At 45.6% G+C, this 14220-nt stretch overlaps 1 protein-coding gene across 1 annotated transcript in view; it reads right to left on the bottom strand.

The window, feature by feature from the left end:
• The window catches only part of LOC119452129 (putative ATP-dependent RNA helicase TDRD12), a 215813-nt gene that overhangs the window by 32868 nt on the left and 168725 nt on the right, over window positions 1-14220 (bottom strand). The gene's annotated exons all lie outside the window — the stretch shown is intronic.

Here is a 14220-nt window from a genome sequence, read left to right as displayed (position 1 = left end):
CTTTAGAACTGTATTATGCATTCTGGTATGTTATTGATGTGCATCAAATGGCAAAATTGAGAGTTGTGCGGTATTTCTGCAAATTCATTTTAAACTTTGGCTTGCACAGTCGTGATTCATTTCATCGAACACTAGCCCTGCTTCCACTTGCCACGGTGTGCTTGCCACTTGTGAAGTCAGCAAGGGAGTATTGCCAATAGCGACTGTATTCAACTCATCAGCTGGCATGAAGGCTTTGGCAACAAGAAATCTAGAGCTCTCTAAAAGCTCTCTTTTACCAGGAAGTGTCATGTGGTACAAGAACACATAATTTTTTGAAGATGAGGACCCCACCAAAATGCAGCTTGTAGTGCTCACTAATGCTCCTGTTAGCACCGACATCTGGAGAAGCTGCTCTCTAGGCTATCTATCAAGTTTGTGTTTTCATGTGTTTTTTTTTTCTTATTTTCTTAATTTCTTTTCTTGCTTACTTAGAATTATTTCTGCACTTTTATATGAACAGACTTTTTTTTTTTTTTGTGGTAGGTCATGCGGCGAAATCTACAACCATCATTTCTCTAGGTGATGACAATAAGCCATAGGGCACATTTTCACACATGGCTTATGCATGATATCAGCACGGCACAATTTTTGTGCAGGCTGGCGTGCTGTCACTTATTAGTTAATTGCTGTCTTACCAATAAGAAAAACAACTGATGTGTGCCCCTCAGGGTCAATTAGCCAACCCATATCTTGATAGGTGCATGAAGTGCAACACTACTGGGCTATGTGGATTGTGGATAAGCTGAAGGTCACTTTCAAGGTTGCTGGAAATATTAACTAGATATGTATATCTCATGTCTACAGAGATTTTGTTTCTGTCCAAGGAAATTGAGGTTAAAGGTGTCATGTCGGCTGACAAGACCTCCGTCCCATGCATTGTAAACAGCAGCTAACAGTGAGAAAGAACACTTAAATAAAGTTCACCCCCCGGGGAAGAGAAAGAACATGACAAGGAATTTTTAGATTACACCCGTCACAATAGATACGAGACCACATCAATTAAAATTTGTATAAAGATATAGCTGATACACTTTGCATAAAAAACAGTACAGTGCACTGGCTTGTAAACATAATGAAGGTGCTACATTTGTAGTGAAACACAAACGTGAAGTCATTAAGCTAAACAAATAACAGCAGAACATTTTTACCTTTCTTTTATATATAAGCACACACTGTTGCAAAATAAAGCCAGTTAAACAATTTCAGGGTGCAATATTAAACTGATTGCAGACTGTATGCAGCTTTGGCTGTTTTTCAGACCAATGCACTTGCGTGCATTGGTCTGAAAAACATTGGTCTAAAAAAAACGGAATGAGATGTTCTAAGTTATTTTTTGCAACAATATTTGAAGGTGCACCCTTGCTTCACCTGTGCTTTGCCTGTGTAAAATTGTTTAGTAAGAGGAGTTCCTGCTTTAATCTCAACATGCTATGTAAGGGGATAAAAAGTACTGCCAGTTTGTAAACTAGACTCCGATATAGAATGAAGTGGCTACATACAACAGAAACCCGCTAATAGGCTTCTCGTTCACAAGTTTTCCCAGGTATAACATCACTGAAGCCCAGTACCAGCAAAGGGCTCAAACACTTATGGCACATAATTACAAGAAAAATATCAAGTGTACCGCCTATAATGTAAAAAAAAAAATGTAATAAAAATGTCAACAGCAATAAACACCCTAGCTGCACACTTCCGACCACCACATGTATTTATAAATGTGCCATGGTCACGGCGGAAATTTCCGAACGGACAACTTAAAACGTGCCCTTCAATATTTAGACTTCACCTGCATGATCGTGTGCCAATTTGGCCACTGAGTCGAACAAAAATAGCGATATTTTGGTTTTAATACGTTGCTAGCATGGTCACTGGTCACAGTGCCAGCGCTGCCTCAAAACCGAAACTAATGAAGCCTGGTCTACGCAGTACTTGCCGACTGCGCCCAAGCTTTCAGGACAAGCCAAGCAAAGCTGTGAAGTGTTGAAATTGTTTGAAAGCATGGCTGAAAGCTTGCATCGGCTGCATTGATGTTTGTCGTGAGAGTTCCGAGTGTCCAGCGATTATTCATTCTCACGTTAAACAGCGGACACTGAACTAAGCGGCTTCTTCAAGCATTTTCAAGTGGCGCCAACTCCACCCTCAATGTTTGCACTGACAAGAGCGGTGATTATATGAGGAAAGCGGGGGAAATGACTGTTGCAAGAAAACCCGTGATCATTTGGCTATTGCAGATTGGTTGATTTTATGTAGCCAGGGGATGATTATTCAGTGCATGCATTGACCGTACTTTCATTTATCTGTAGTGATACGGACTGACCCCACAGGCAAGCATACCTGTGGGCAGCTACGCATTGACAAACTTGTGCGGTGTATGTGTGGAAAATCACTTTGGCAGATACTTTCAATTTTGTAGCCCCAAACGTATTGATGGCCGACAACGATCCTGGCACTGTTGCCATAATGCCGTCACTCATAGATACCGATATCTCTGGCGCTTGTCACACAAAATCTTGCGGAAAAGAAATCGCCCCCAAAAGTAACTATCCGAGAATACGACATCTTTTTCGGCCAGTTGTGGAATAAGTCACTCATCTTCTGCCAAATCCGATATTCCAAACCTTTAGCCGGTCCTCATCGAGTTCACGTTACAGTTAAACCTGGATATAACGAAATTGACAAATTCCCGAAAAACTTCGTTACAAAGAGGATTTCGTTATATGCAGGTTCGGCACGAAAATCAAAAAAAGAAACGCGGTAACGTATTTACTCGATTCTAATGCGCCCTCAGTTGTAACGCGCACCCGTTTTCCGTTTTCGTCGAGGCACTCATCCTTGGAACGTCACACCAGGTACCCGATGCGTGGACGCGCGTCGTTTCGCACAAGCGCGAGGCATCAACTATCCCGTATTTTCGGTTTCCGCCAGCAAAAGTATGGCCCTTGAGATCCGTATTTGGTATATAAAGATGGTGTCTATGACGCGTTGTGGCCCTAAAATTGGTTTTGGCTCATAGATATTTCGTATAAGGTCCAAGGAAGATAACACAGTCGCCGCGCGCCGTATGCTGCATGTGCGAGTGAAAACGTGCGAGAGGAGCTGACGACCCCGTCTAAATCTCACGCGCGCAAGAAAAGCAGGGAGGAAGCGCGCCTTCTTCCGTTGCGCTCGAGGCACCAGCGAGGGAGCGAGGGGGGAGGGATAGCGGGGCAGCGCTGTACTGTACTCTGGCATAGAGTTACTGTATATGCTGGGAGCATATACAGTAACTCTACTCTGGCATCAACTGCGTACTGCGCGGCGGCGCGCGGTCGCGCGGGCCGTATCTTGAAAGCGATCTGCGTAGGGGCAGAGTCTAGCAGTGTAGGTGCGTCGGCGGCTCGTAGCTTTGTGCGTGCCGTGTGTTTTCAGTGCTCAGTTTGCGTTGAAGTGATAGACAACAGCACGAAGGTCACTTCGCTCGCTTCTCCAGCGGCGCTTCCACACGCCGCCAGAGTTTGACAGCGCGTGTCCGCGCTCATCGAGTGTGATGTGTCACAGCGTGTACCAGCGCGTCGGCAACATCAACTGGAAAAGGAGAGAGTGCCGGCTTGGCGGGCTAGGCCAGCTGCAGCAAGCGGCAGGATCAGGTTTGAATGACGGGAGGGGGAAAGGTCACGCTCGCGGTGGCAAGATCGCCGGGTCGAGGGATGCAGGCCCGCGTCGCACACGCAGGCACGCATTCCGTCGCGGCGGAGAAGGTGCTTCCGGTTGCTGCTCGCGCAAAAATGAAAAAATTTGGGGCGAAATCTCTAGGTTGTCGGAGGGGGAAATTCGTTGTATCGAGGGGGTCTCCCGCTGCCACTTCGTTACGTAGAGGTCTCAAATACATGTGCTTCTATGGAGTAACGGCGGGAAATAGAAAAACTTCGTTATATCCAGGAATTCGTTATATGGAGGTTCGTTATAAGCAGGTTTAACTGTATCAGTCGGGCACTATAAATCCTTCAGAGGCTGAGCCGTGCATAATGTCTTTGTTAACAGCATGTTTGCAAAATATGTTTCGCAGGTAATACATTATTTTTTCATGAACCCGTAAAAACCTTAATAGAGAGGTTCTACTGTATTCTAAATGCGGTGCAACATGTATTCTTGGAATATATGTTGATCCACCGTGCAGGTTACACAATTACCCCTATTCAATATTTACATTTTTGCATGGTTAAGTACATGAATTTCGAAAAAAAAAAATTAACATTGTCAAGGTGACAAGTGCAAGTGAAGAAAGAGGAAGAGAAAGAGATAATAGGTATGAAGGCAGACAAGAAGACATTAAAAAAAGAAGCAAAGTAAGTGCGTAGTGTCCGGGGCGCTAAGCACCGGGACAAGACGGCCCGAGAACACCACTCGAGCTATCTTGGCGATCCAGCGATGTTCTGCCCGAGTACCAGGCTCAGTGAGCAACTGAGAACCAGCATCGGAACCATCGCTGGCCTAGATCTACCCGGGACATGTCAGCGTTCACGCCAGAACGTGGATGCGTGAAGGCTGGCTGTAGCCAGTCCCTGTCCTGTCTATGAACCTAAGCTGGGCTGGTGCGCGCCAGGAGTGCTAGCCAACATGAGTCCCGCTCTGCCAGAGCGCGACAGTGCCTTTTCCACGTCAGCCGGGACAACATTGCCACTGGACACAAGTGACGACAGACTACAGACCGGGTTGCGACGACATCCGAGACAGACATACCGGTGCTGTAAGCACCACGACCCTAGTGTATAAACAATCGCCCCACAGAAATTGATCAACGCGGTGGTGTGAACGCAGAACTTAATTAGGGTGGACCCATTCAGTGTGGAAAGTGTTACAACGTAACTTTGTGTACTATAAACTGTGTTATGAACATTTAAGCTCCATATGTAATGAATGTCGTGTTTGGACTTCACCTTGTGTTCATTTGTTCATTCTGCCTGTTCAAGCAAACATACCCGGCGCTGACACACGTGTGACAAACATAAAAAAACATGGGCAATATCTTGTTAATGCAGAAAAAAGGAACTGTGGGATCATACCGTTTTAAATTTTTAATGAAGCAGAGAGCCTTGTGTAGTCTGTATGTATAGTTTTTCTAGATTACCTTTGGTTGTGGTACCCTAATTATTATACCGTAGTATAACAGAGAACATCCTAACATAGTTGGTGCTTGAACTACCCGAGAGGAAAAAAAGGTCTATTCAATTTAACAAGCAAATGATTTTTAATAAATCCATTTGCAAGTTAGTGACATGCTTTGTACAATTTTGGTGCAGTTAGAAATAAATCCTGAAGAGCTTACAGGAGGCCACTTGTTCAATCTGTTGATATTGAAAGACGAATGTGAAATCACTGTACATTGATTTATTTTTAGCTCAGCATATTTATTTATTTATTTATTTATTTATTTACACATATTGCAGCCCTGTTACAGGGCTATAGCCAGGAGTGCAAACAGTTTATTAGCATAAACAAGGCAAGCAGAGGAAAAGAATTTGAAGCAGTTGACATAGGCAAGTGAACACAAACAAAGAAAAAAATAAATACATGTAAAGCAAATTATATTTGAAAAGTACTTTGCCATGAAGACAAAAACTCATTTAATGGAAAGGAACAATCAATACCTGATAATAAATCTGAGTGTTGTACATGAAAAAAAAAAAAAAAAAAACTACCCCAAAAACCGCGGAAGCACCCAGCCCACTTTTACTAAAAGTTGAGTTAATACAGATATGGGCGCTTGTCAGGTCGAAGCTGTAAAAACCAAGATGGCAGCCAACAAAAAACTTCGAGGAAGGGCTACGGTGGCTACGGAGTCGAAAAAAGCATGTTTATCAAGGACTGTTCATTGTCACTCTGCATTATCTCCACCCCCATCGGTCTTGCCCTTTTCACCGCAAGGAAGCAAATATCCCCGTCATTGCCCCTAGCAGTCTCGTAGAAACCACAGTGGGGTGAATATTTCGGCTGACTTTGGTGGGGGTGGGCGCTTAACTCTTTCCTTAACTCAGAGTACTTTATCTAGGGGTATAATTTTTTAAAGAAATGTTCCCAAGGGATATATCAACAATTTGTAATTTGTATATTTTGGAATTTCTAAAAGAAAAAAAATTTTGCCTGAGATGTTACTTCTTACTGAAACTGTTTTTGAAAATTTGAGTTTTTTTTTTCTTGAGTTCTTTTATGCGAATAACATTTCTGTATATTTTTAAAATAAATATTTTTTGGAAGCATGTTCATTTACCTTCACTTTTAAATACTGCATGACACAGCAAACTTATTGGCTGTTGCACAAAAAATTCCTAACTCAAACATACAAAAACAGCAAATTTCCCCAAGGTAAGGAAAGAGTTAACATATAATTTTCAGAATTCTGAAGTTTTAGAAATGTTAATACTGGGCGCTTCTGTGGTATTTTACAGTTTTTGAACGTGTCAGTATAAGCAGAAAAAAGTACTCAAAGCACGAGAACTACGAGTACAATTTCTTTTAGTAAGTGTGATATGACAGCAGTTGCAAAAGCTAGAGACAGGATTAATGATGACGTGCAGAAACTTTAGAGATTTAATGTGATAACACAACAAGAGTGTATGGAGGTTCAGGGACTGCAGTGCCCGTGAAAAACTGCAACTGTAATTATGGCAGATGAAATTATTAGAGTTACCAAACCACAAAGGTGTATTTAGGAACAAGGCATATTGTTTAATATAAAAGCTGTTTAGTACTGTGTGGGGCCTTAGTTAAAGTGAGGTGCAAGTAACCTAGTTTATTAAGTGCTGTCTTGTGTTCAATGTGGTTAGCCCAAAAAGAGTTTCTATGAAAATATCCTCTAAATACTTATATTGGAATACTCATGTTAGCTCAACACCTTTTAAAGAATAATAAAAAACCAAGGAGTCACATCTGTTAGTAAATGTATTATGTGCTACGGTAAATCCTCGCTATTTCGAATTTCAAGGAACAAGAAAGCCCGAATTAACCGAATGTCGAATTATCTAGGTCTAGAGTACCAAGAGAACAATAAACAAATGCTTACTACATTAACATGCTTTTATTTACTCAATGAATTGGCAAATCCCGTTTATATTTTTCACAAAAGCCGCACAGAAGCTGCGATTCTCATCTTAGCGGTCGCAGAAGGCCTCTCGGGCAGAAGATCTCGCAGGCATTTTTTGCATTTCGCCCCCATCGAAATGCGGCTGCCGCAGCAGGGATTCTATTCCATGACCTCATGCTTAAACGAGCACTACGGTGCACTATCTTTGAAACAAAGTGACCTGTATAACGAAAGATTTTGGAGGTCGCAAACACTTTGTAATAAAAGCATTTGACTTTATTTGCGCAGCATGTTTTGGGCATAGGAGCTACATTGCTGCGAAGTCACTTTCGACCTTCGCACAAGCGGGCCACAGCTTTTTCTCTCTCTTTCCTCCGATGGCGCCGTAAAGCAGCGGGATTGTCAATCACTTGCTGCTGTCCAACCCCAAACGCACCAGGGGCTCACCCGACTGGTCTGTTGGGGTAGGAATTCGCGTCCCCTCTCTCCTGGTAGCTTGAAACGACCAGACAGCGGGGGCACTGGGAGAAGCTCTCGGGTAGTGAAACAGTGCGTACTGAGTTACAATTCTCCTGGTCAGCCCTTTGACTGGCCGGCCACTGATGGGTCCTCAACCCGCTGCTGCTGTTTTAGAGACTACGCCAAAGAGGCGCGGCTCACTTCCCGTGCGCAGTCGTACTGCAACGGGTTGCCCTCAGAGGCTATACCGAGCTAAAGGAACCTTGCCTTCGTAGCACGGTCATTGGAAGCCATCCTCCTGTATAGCGGCGTGTTACAGCGGTCTCTGATACTGTTGTGCCACCTTTAATTTGTGGGAGCTCAGGCTCATGTGCACCGGGCCGGTAGGGTGTGACAATCAATGCCAAGGTACTCTTCAAATAAACGCCTTCCTAGTTTGTACTCTGGGCCTCCTCCTTGCAGCACTCTGTCTTGCTCCCAATGGAGACCGAACAAGCATCCACTTAGGGCACAAGCAACACATGCGGCTGAGCTGATCGTCCCCCTGAGGTGGTCGGATCTTCGGAGCCGCGCGGTGGTCTAGGTGACTCCCGATGGAACACAGTGAGACGGAGACTACGTTTGTACTAAATGGAATCCTGTATTGCTGATGTTCATATAAGCTAGCCTAAGACAATGTATTAGACAACAGAAATTCAAATGATGGGCCATTTTGTTTTATAGAAAATTTAAAATACGTGCAGCAATCATGACGAATCATGAGCATGCCAAAGCCCTGTTTGACCAACCGTCTAAAAGCTTTGTAAATGTTTGAAACTTGTAGTTCTTTCAGCAATCATGGATCGCCTGACTAATTCAGAAACCACCTTGGGTACTACGTTGCTTTTGAAGATCAAAATATATGTCGAGAACCGTATGTTCAACTTGACCACGGAAGATAAAATCGTTTCCTAGGATCAATTTTAGCTGCTTTTTGTGTCGCTCAATCCATAAAATTAATAAATATATGGTCATTCATGCCAAGAGTGGGGCTGCTGAGGTACCGTATCTACTTGGTTGTAACGAGAGCTTTTTCATGATTTTTATTGCTCGAACTCAACCCTCATGTTACATTTGAATAATGGAAGAACTAATATTCTAAATCTCAAGGTTTTTAGAGTTATGTTGGCAACCTGTACCTTCACATCTCAATCATATCATAGCCAAGTCTATCGAAGTCAAACATATCCCCCCCCCCCCCCCCACTTAAGGGGGGACGCGGCTTTCGCATCGCGATATTTGGTCAAAAAAAACGATTTTTTGAAAATCAAATTTTCAGTTTGTATGACTTCTTTTCTATTTTATTTCAAAATTTCGTCACGGAAAATCGCGCGGAAAGGATGTAAAAATTGTTTATCGAAGCTAAGGTGGCGAGGAGTTTCTCGAAAATAGCGAAAAAACGGCATTTTTCAAGCCGCGATATCTCCGCAACCGCGTAACCTAGCGCCGCCATCTTGGTCTCTATGGATAGCGCGATTCTCCGTCTTCAAATCTGGCGCCTCGGCCAGCTGCACCAGGCAAGAGCAAGCGCACAGCAAGCAAAAGTTTCAAGGTCTCGCGGCGGTTTCTGATCGGCAGCGCGCGCCACGTGACTGTACGCGGCTCCGGATTGGTCTCCCGGGCGGTTGCCCTTAGCAACCGGCGGAAAGGTCGTCTGCTCGCCGCGCTGACGGCGCTGAGGAGCCGATTTCGCGTCTTTTCAACTCGTCGCGGCTTGGATTAGAGATCGTATCTCACTCATGATAACGGACCGGCGCTCACTTGTTAGAGAAACGAAAAACGTTGTCAAGCTCGGCCCTTCTTAGCTTGGAGAACGGCTCTCGTCTGTTATCATGGGCCGGCGATTGTTCAAGAAGAAACGCAAGACTGCGCATCAATTTGGTGCTCGTAAGTCGAAGCCACCGATCTCTAAAACAAAGTTTGCTCCGGCGACTTCAGCAGTGACAATGACGGTGGCATGCAGCGCGACGCGGACGTGCAGCTGAGCACCTCAAGCACGGATGGAACATCGTCCGCGCGTATTGGCGAAACTGTTCAGGAACCCAGCCGAAAAAGATGCAATGCGGAAAAAGAAAGCTGCAAAAGCTCATCAGACCATCAGGTCAGATGGTCAAGCGATGCCGCATCGCAAAGGACACAAAGGACTATAACCCTGGTGCCTATTAAATTTTGACAACTTTGAACCTTGTTTTCTCAGTACAGTTTTTTTGGCATGTTGCTCAGCTCGTGGAGCAGATATCTTGGTAACTACTTTACACATTTTGATTGCGTTTGTTTTGTCAGACTCACTGAACTGTACTTTAGGGGATAGCGCTCTTCTTTTTTTATCCTAGTGTTTTAAGAATTCGTAGTAGGGTTCCTTGTTTGCAGTGTAAGCGTGCTCACTGCAGTGGGACTGGAGAAAACATAAACTACAAATTTTAGTGTTGAAAAAAAATTATTTCGAGAACGCTATCCCCTCCTGCATACATTTGGCTGTGCATACAGTATTTAACAAACTTTTCACTTGATTTCATAAATCCTCCAGTCCCTCCACGAGGTTCAAGAAAGAAATAATTTGTCTAGCAAAAAGTTTTCATGGTACCGCCTTGAAATTTTTATGAAAGCATCATAGAGCCATTCTTATTCTATGTACCAATTTTCATTGACATCCACTAAGAAACAAGAAAGTTGGTCCCGAAAGCCGCGTCCCCGGGGACGCGGGTTCTAGAATGGTAAAAAAACGCCGAAAAATTGATTTTTGGAAAAACGCATTTTAGGAATGTTTGGGCCTTCAAGCAGCTGCCCTCAAATTATTAACCCTGAATTCGATCGGTAAATAGGAAAAAATCGGCTTTCAAAACGCCACGGGAGACGCGAAACGACCTGCGGCAGGCAAAATTTGTTCAAGGTTCCCGCGCGCGCCGCGGGCGCAGCCGCCAACCGACCGCCGCCATCTTGGGCTTGTTTTGTAGCTGTTTTCTTTGTGAGCATTTTGCGCCAGCTCAAAATGGCGCTGCTCAAGCTGAACGACCGCTCTCGCCGCTTTTCCGAAGGGTGGTTCCGGGCCTCTGATCGGGCGGAGCGCACGCGCGCAAGGCGAGCCCCCTGTCTCGCGCCTCCCATTGGCTGGCACGCCCACCGAGGCGGCCATTTTGCTTGTTTTTGTTTGTTTTGCGTGCGCCGCCTATCTCCGTTGCTCCCGGTTTCTCGCGGTCGTCTGCTACGCTTGTGTTCACGCGGCTCGCGCACAGTCTTTTCGTCTTGCGCTCGTCTGAAGATAACGCGTTAATCTTACGGAAAGAAACGAAAGCATCCATCGAACGCACGGCTGAAGATCGCGGACGAAGGCGCGCTACCCGAACGGCCAGAACCACCGCGTCCTAAGCGGCGCATCTAACGTGGCCGTTCATTCTACTGGGCGTATTCTACGGCCCATCTGATGTCATCGGATCGTCAGCCAGCGGCACCCAAAACTGTGTTGATATGGCATACCATTCAGCGCAAGACCGCGTTGATACGGCGTACTATTCAGCGCGGTGCGCGAACGGTCGGAACGGCCGGAACCACCTGTTGCGTCCGAAGCGGCACATAAACATCGCCGTTGATTCTTCTGGGCATAGCTGCGGCCCATCTGATGTCATCGGATCGTCAGCCAGCGCATTCAGCGGCACCCAAGACTGTGTTGATATGGCATACTATTCAGCGCAAGACCGCGTTGATACGGCGTACTATTCAGCGCGGTGCGCGAACGGTCGGCACGAGCGGAACGGCCGGAACGACCGGAACCACCTGTTGCGTCCGAAGCGGCCCATTAACGTCGCCGTTGATTCTACTGGGCATAGCTACGGCCCATCTGATGTCATTGGATCGTCAGCCAGCGCGTCCAGCGGCATCCAAGACCGCGTTGAGTGGGCGAGTCGGCTGAGCGCGCGAGAAGTGCGGCGATATTGAAGGAGTCTCTGGCATCATAGTGTGCAACGGACCGGAAATTCAAGTTGCTAGTCGCAAAAGCTTCGGAAGTCGCAAAATGAGCATCTAGACAGTAGTGATACCAAGGTTAGGCTTTCAAAACGGCACAAGCCAGCAAAGAACTCTGCATATACAGCCCTGGCATGCTGTAGAGCGAAGTGTTGAATGACAATAATCAATTTTGGTCATTCAATAAATATTCCATAAATGCGTGATTTTGACTTGAACATTGTGTAAGTTTATTTGTCTATGGAAAGGCTACTTTATTATACAATTTTTGTATTCATTTAGCTTGCAGGCCACTGGAACGGGCACATGAAGTGGTAAATGTAGTTTCTCATGCTGGTTTAGGGGCAGTACATGGCTTTATGACAAGCTTTTCCAAGTTTTCTGGCAGGGTACAGTCATATACAGTAGAACCCCGCTGTTACGTTCCCGGGTGCTGCGTTTTCCCGGCTGTTACGTCGTTTTCGGCCGGTCCCGGCACAGCTCCCATAGAACCCAATGCATTGGTAACCCCGCTGTTACGTCGCAACTGTGGGACCGTTCCCGCATCATACGTTGCGAACTGCCACACCGCGCTGGCCCGAGCGGCCATTTTGACTTTTCATGTCGCTTGGCTTGGTTGCTTGACGATGGCATTGGCCGCCCAAAATGCTGGGGGCGACATTTATTACGTATTTTCGGTTTCCGCCAGCAAAAGTATGGCCTTTGATATCCGCTTTTGCTATCTAAAGATGATGTCTATGACGCGTTGCGGCCCTAAAATTGGTTTTGTCTCATAGATGTTCCGTATAAAGTCCAAGGGCGATAACGCCGTCGCCGCGCGCCGTATGCTTTCTTTCGCGTGCGAGACGCAGTCGTCGGCTCCCCTCGCACGCTTTCACTCGCACATACAGCATACGTCGCCGCGCGCCGTATGCTGTATGTGCGAGTGAAAGCGTGCGAGGGAAGCCGCGCGGCCATATGCTGAATGTGCGAGTGAAAGCTTGCGAGGGGAGCCGACGACCGCGTCTCGCGCGCGACAGAAAAGCAGAGAGGAAGCGCGCCTCCTTCCGTTGCGCTCGAGGCACCAGCAAGGGGGGGGGGGGGGGGGGGGGGGGGGGGTAGCGGGCAGCGTTGTGCTCTGGCATCATACTGCGCGGCGGCGCGCGCGCAGTCCCGCGGGCCCTATCTTGAAAGCGATCTGCGTGGGGGTAGATTCTACGCAGTGTAGGTGCGTCGGCGGGGCGGCTCGTGGCTTTGTGCGTGCTGCGTGTTCTCGGCGCTCAGTTAGGGTTGAAGCGATAGACAACAGCACGAAGGTCACTTCGCTCGCTTCTGCAGCGGCGCATAACTGCGCGTGTCCGCGCTCATAGAGTGTGATGTGTTCATGTTTGCCTGTGGGCGCTGACACTATGTTCGTTAATTAGTTAATAACCGAATGTTTACAAGTTTATACAGACGATAAAACTACTATTCTTACTTTGTATAGCTCACCGCAATCGATACTTCGGCTGTCGGGCGAAACTACTTTTTGTCGCACGTAAGAATTAAAATAATATTGTGTGCAGTTCAACACTACTCCCATTTCTCAATTTTTCATTTAGTATAGTCATTCTCGTGAAGAATAGAGCTACAAAATGATGTCATTAATATTGCTGTAGCTGGATTCTAGAAAAAGTTGCATCTGTCTAAACTTCAAATGCGTTTTTCTCAGTTCGATGTTTTTACGCACCGCACTCAGCCTTACGGCGCTTTTTTCTATGATGTTGTGGAGTGACAATAACAAGTTTGGTATCAGTGTATTCGTAATGAAATGATCTAGGGGGTGATGCTATTTATGTTACTCTAGCATCATTTTATAAATTACAATCAAAAGTAACAATGGAGTGAAAATAAGAAAAATATATTCACAGTCAATGTTGGTCTCCTTTCTTACCTTTATAATGCTTTCAAACAAATAAAAATAGCATCACCCCCTAGAGCAAGTCTTTGGCATTAAAGTCATGCTCTTACTTTTTGTCTTTGACAAGGATAAATTGCCAAAAAGCCCCGTAAGAAGTACTCATGAAATTTATTTCGAGATTTTAATACTTTCTGAACTAGAGTAGCTATCAAAAAAACTAATTATAGATTTGAAATCAGTGTGAAAAATTGATCTAAACAGTGAAGTTTAGTTAAGATAGAACCAAAACTAAAGAAAAAGTTTTTAGAACCCACGTCCCCCCTTAAGAGATGCCATTTTCACTGTCCTTGTGACTGGTGTTTCGGTTATGATGCTGCAGTACTCTGTGGCGTTTCACACTTCCGACTCCGTTCATTTAGGTAACGTAGCGCGTTCAGTATGACGCCAGCTTGAAGGAATGAGCGATTTGGTGGCCATAGGGTTCGGAAACTCTACCGCAGATTGACGATTCGGGGATGGTGGAACCAGTGGCTGCCCTTTTTAAATGCGAGACCAGTCGCATGGGCTCTGTGGACCTCGTAGTGACCTGGTACTGCCCCTGAATGAAATGGTTGTGCGGTCTTTTAAAGTGCTTAATCTCGAACAAGCATGAAGAGACTTGATTCTCCGGTGATCACTTTCGGAGATAGTTTCGCGAGACCTGGCTTGTCCTGGCACTGATTCCCTCGAAGTACTTTACGACTAACAGTGCTCTTGGCACAGTGTGAAGATAACAAGCTAG

Source organism: Dermacentor silvarum, chromosome 1 (genome assembly GCF_013339745.2).
Source record: "Dermacentor silvarum isolate Dsil-2018 chromosome 1, BIME_Dsil_1.4, whole genome shotgun sequence".
NCBI classification, from domain to species: Eukaryota; Metazoa; Arthropoda; class Arachnida; order Ixodida; family Ixodidae; genus Dermacentor; species Dermacentor silvarum.
This window is presented reverse-complemented; position numbering and strand designations above follow the sequence as displayed.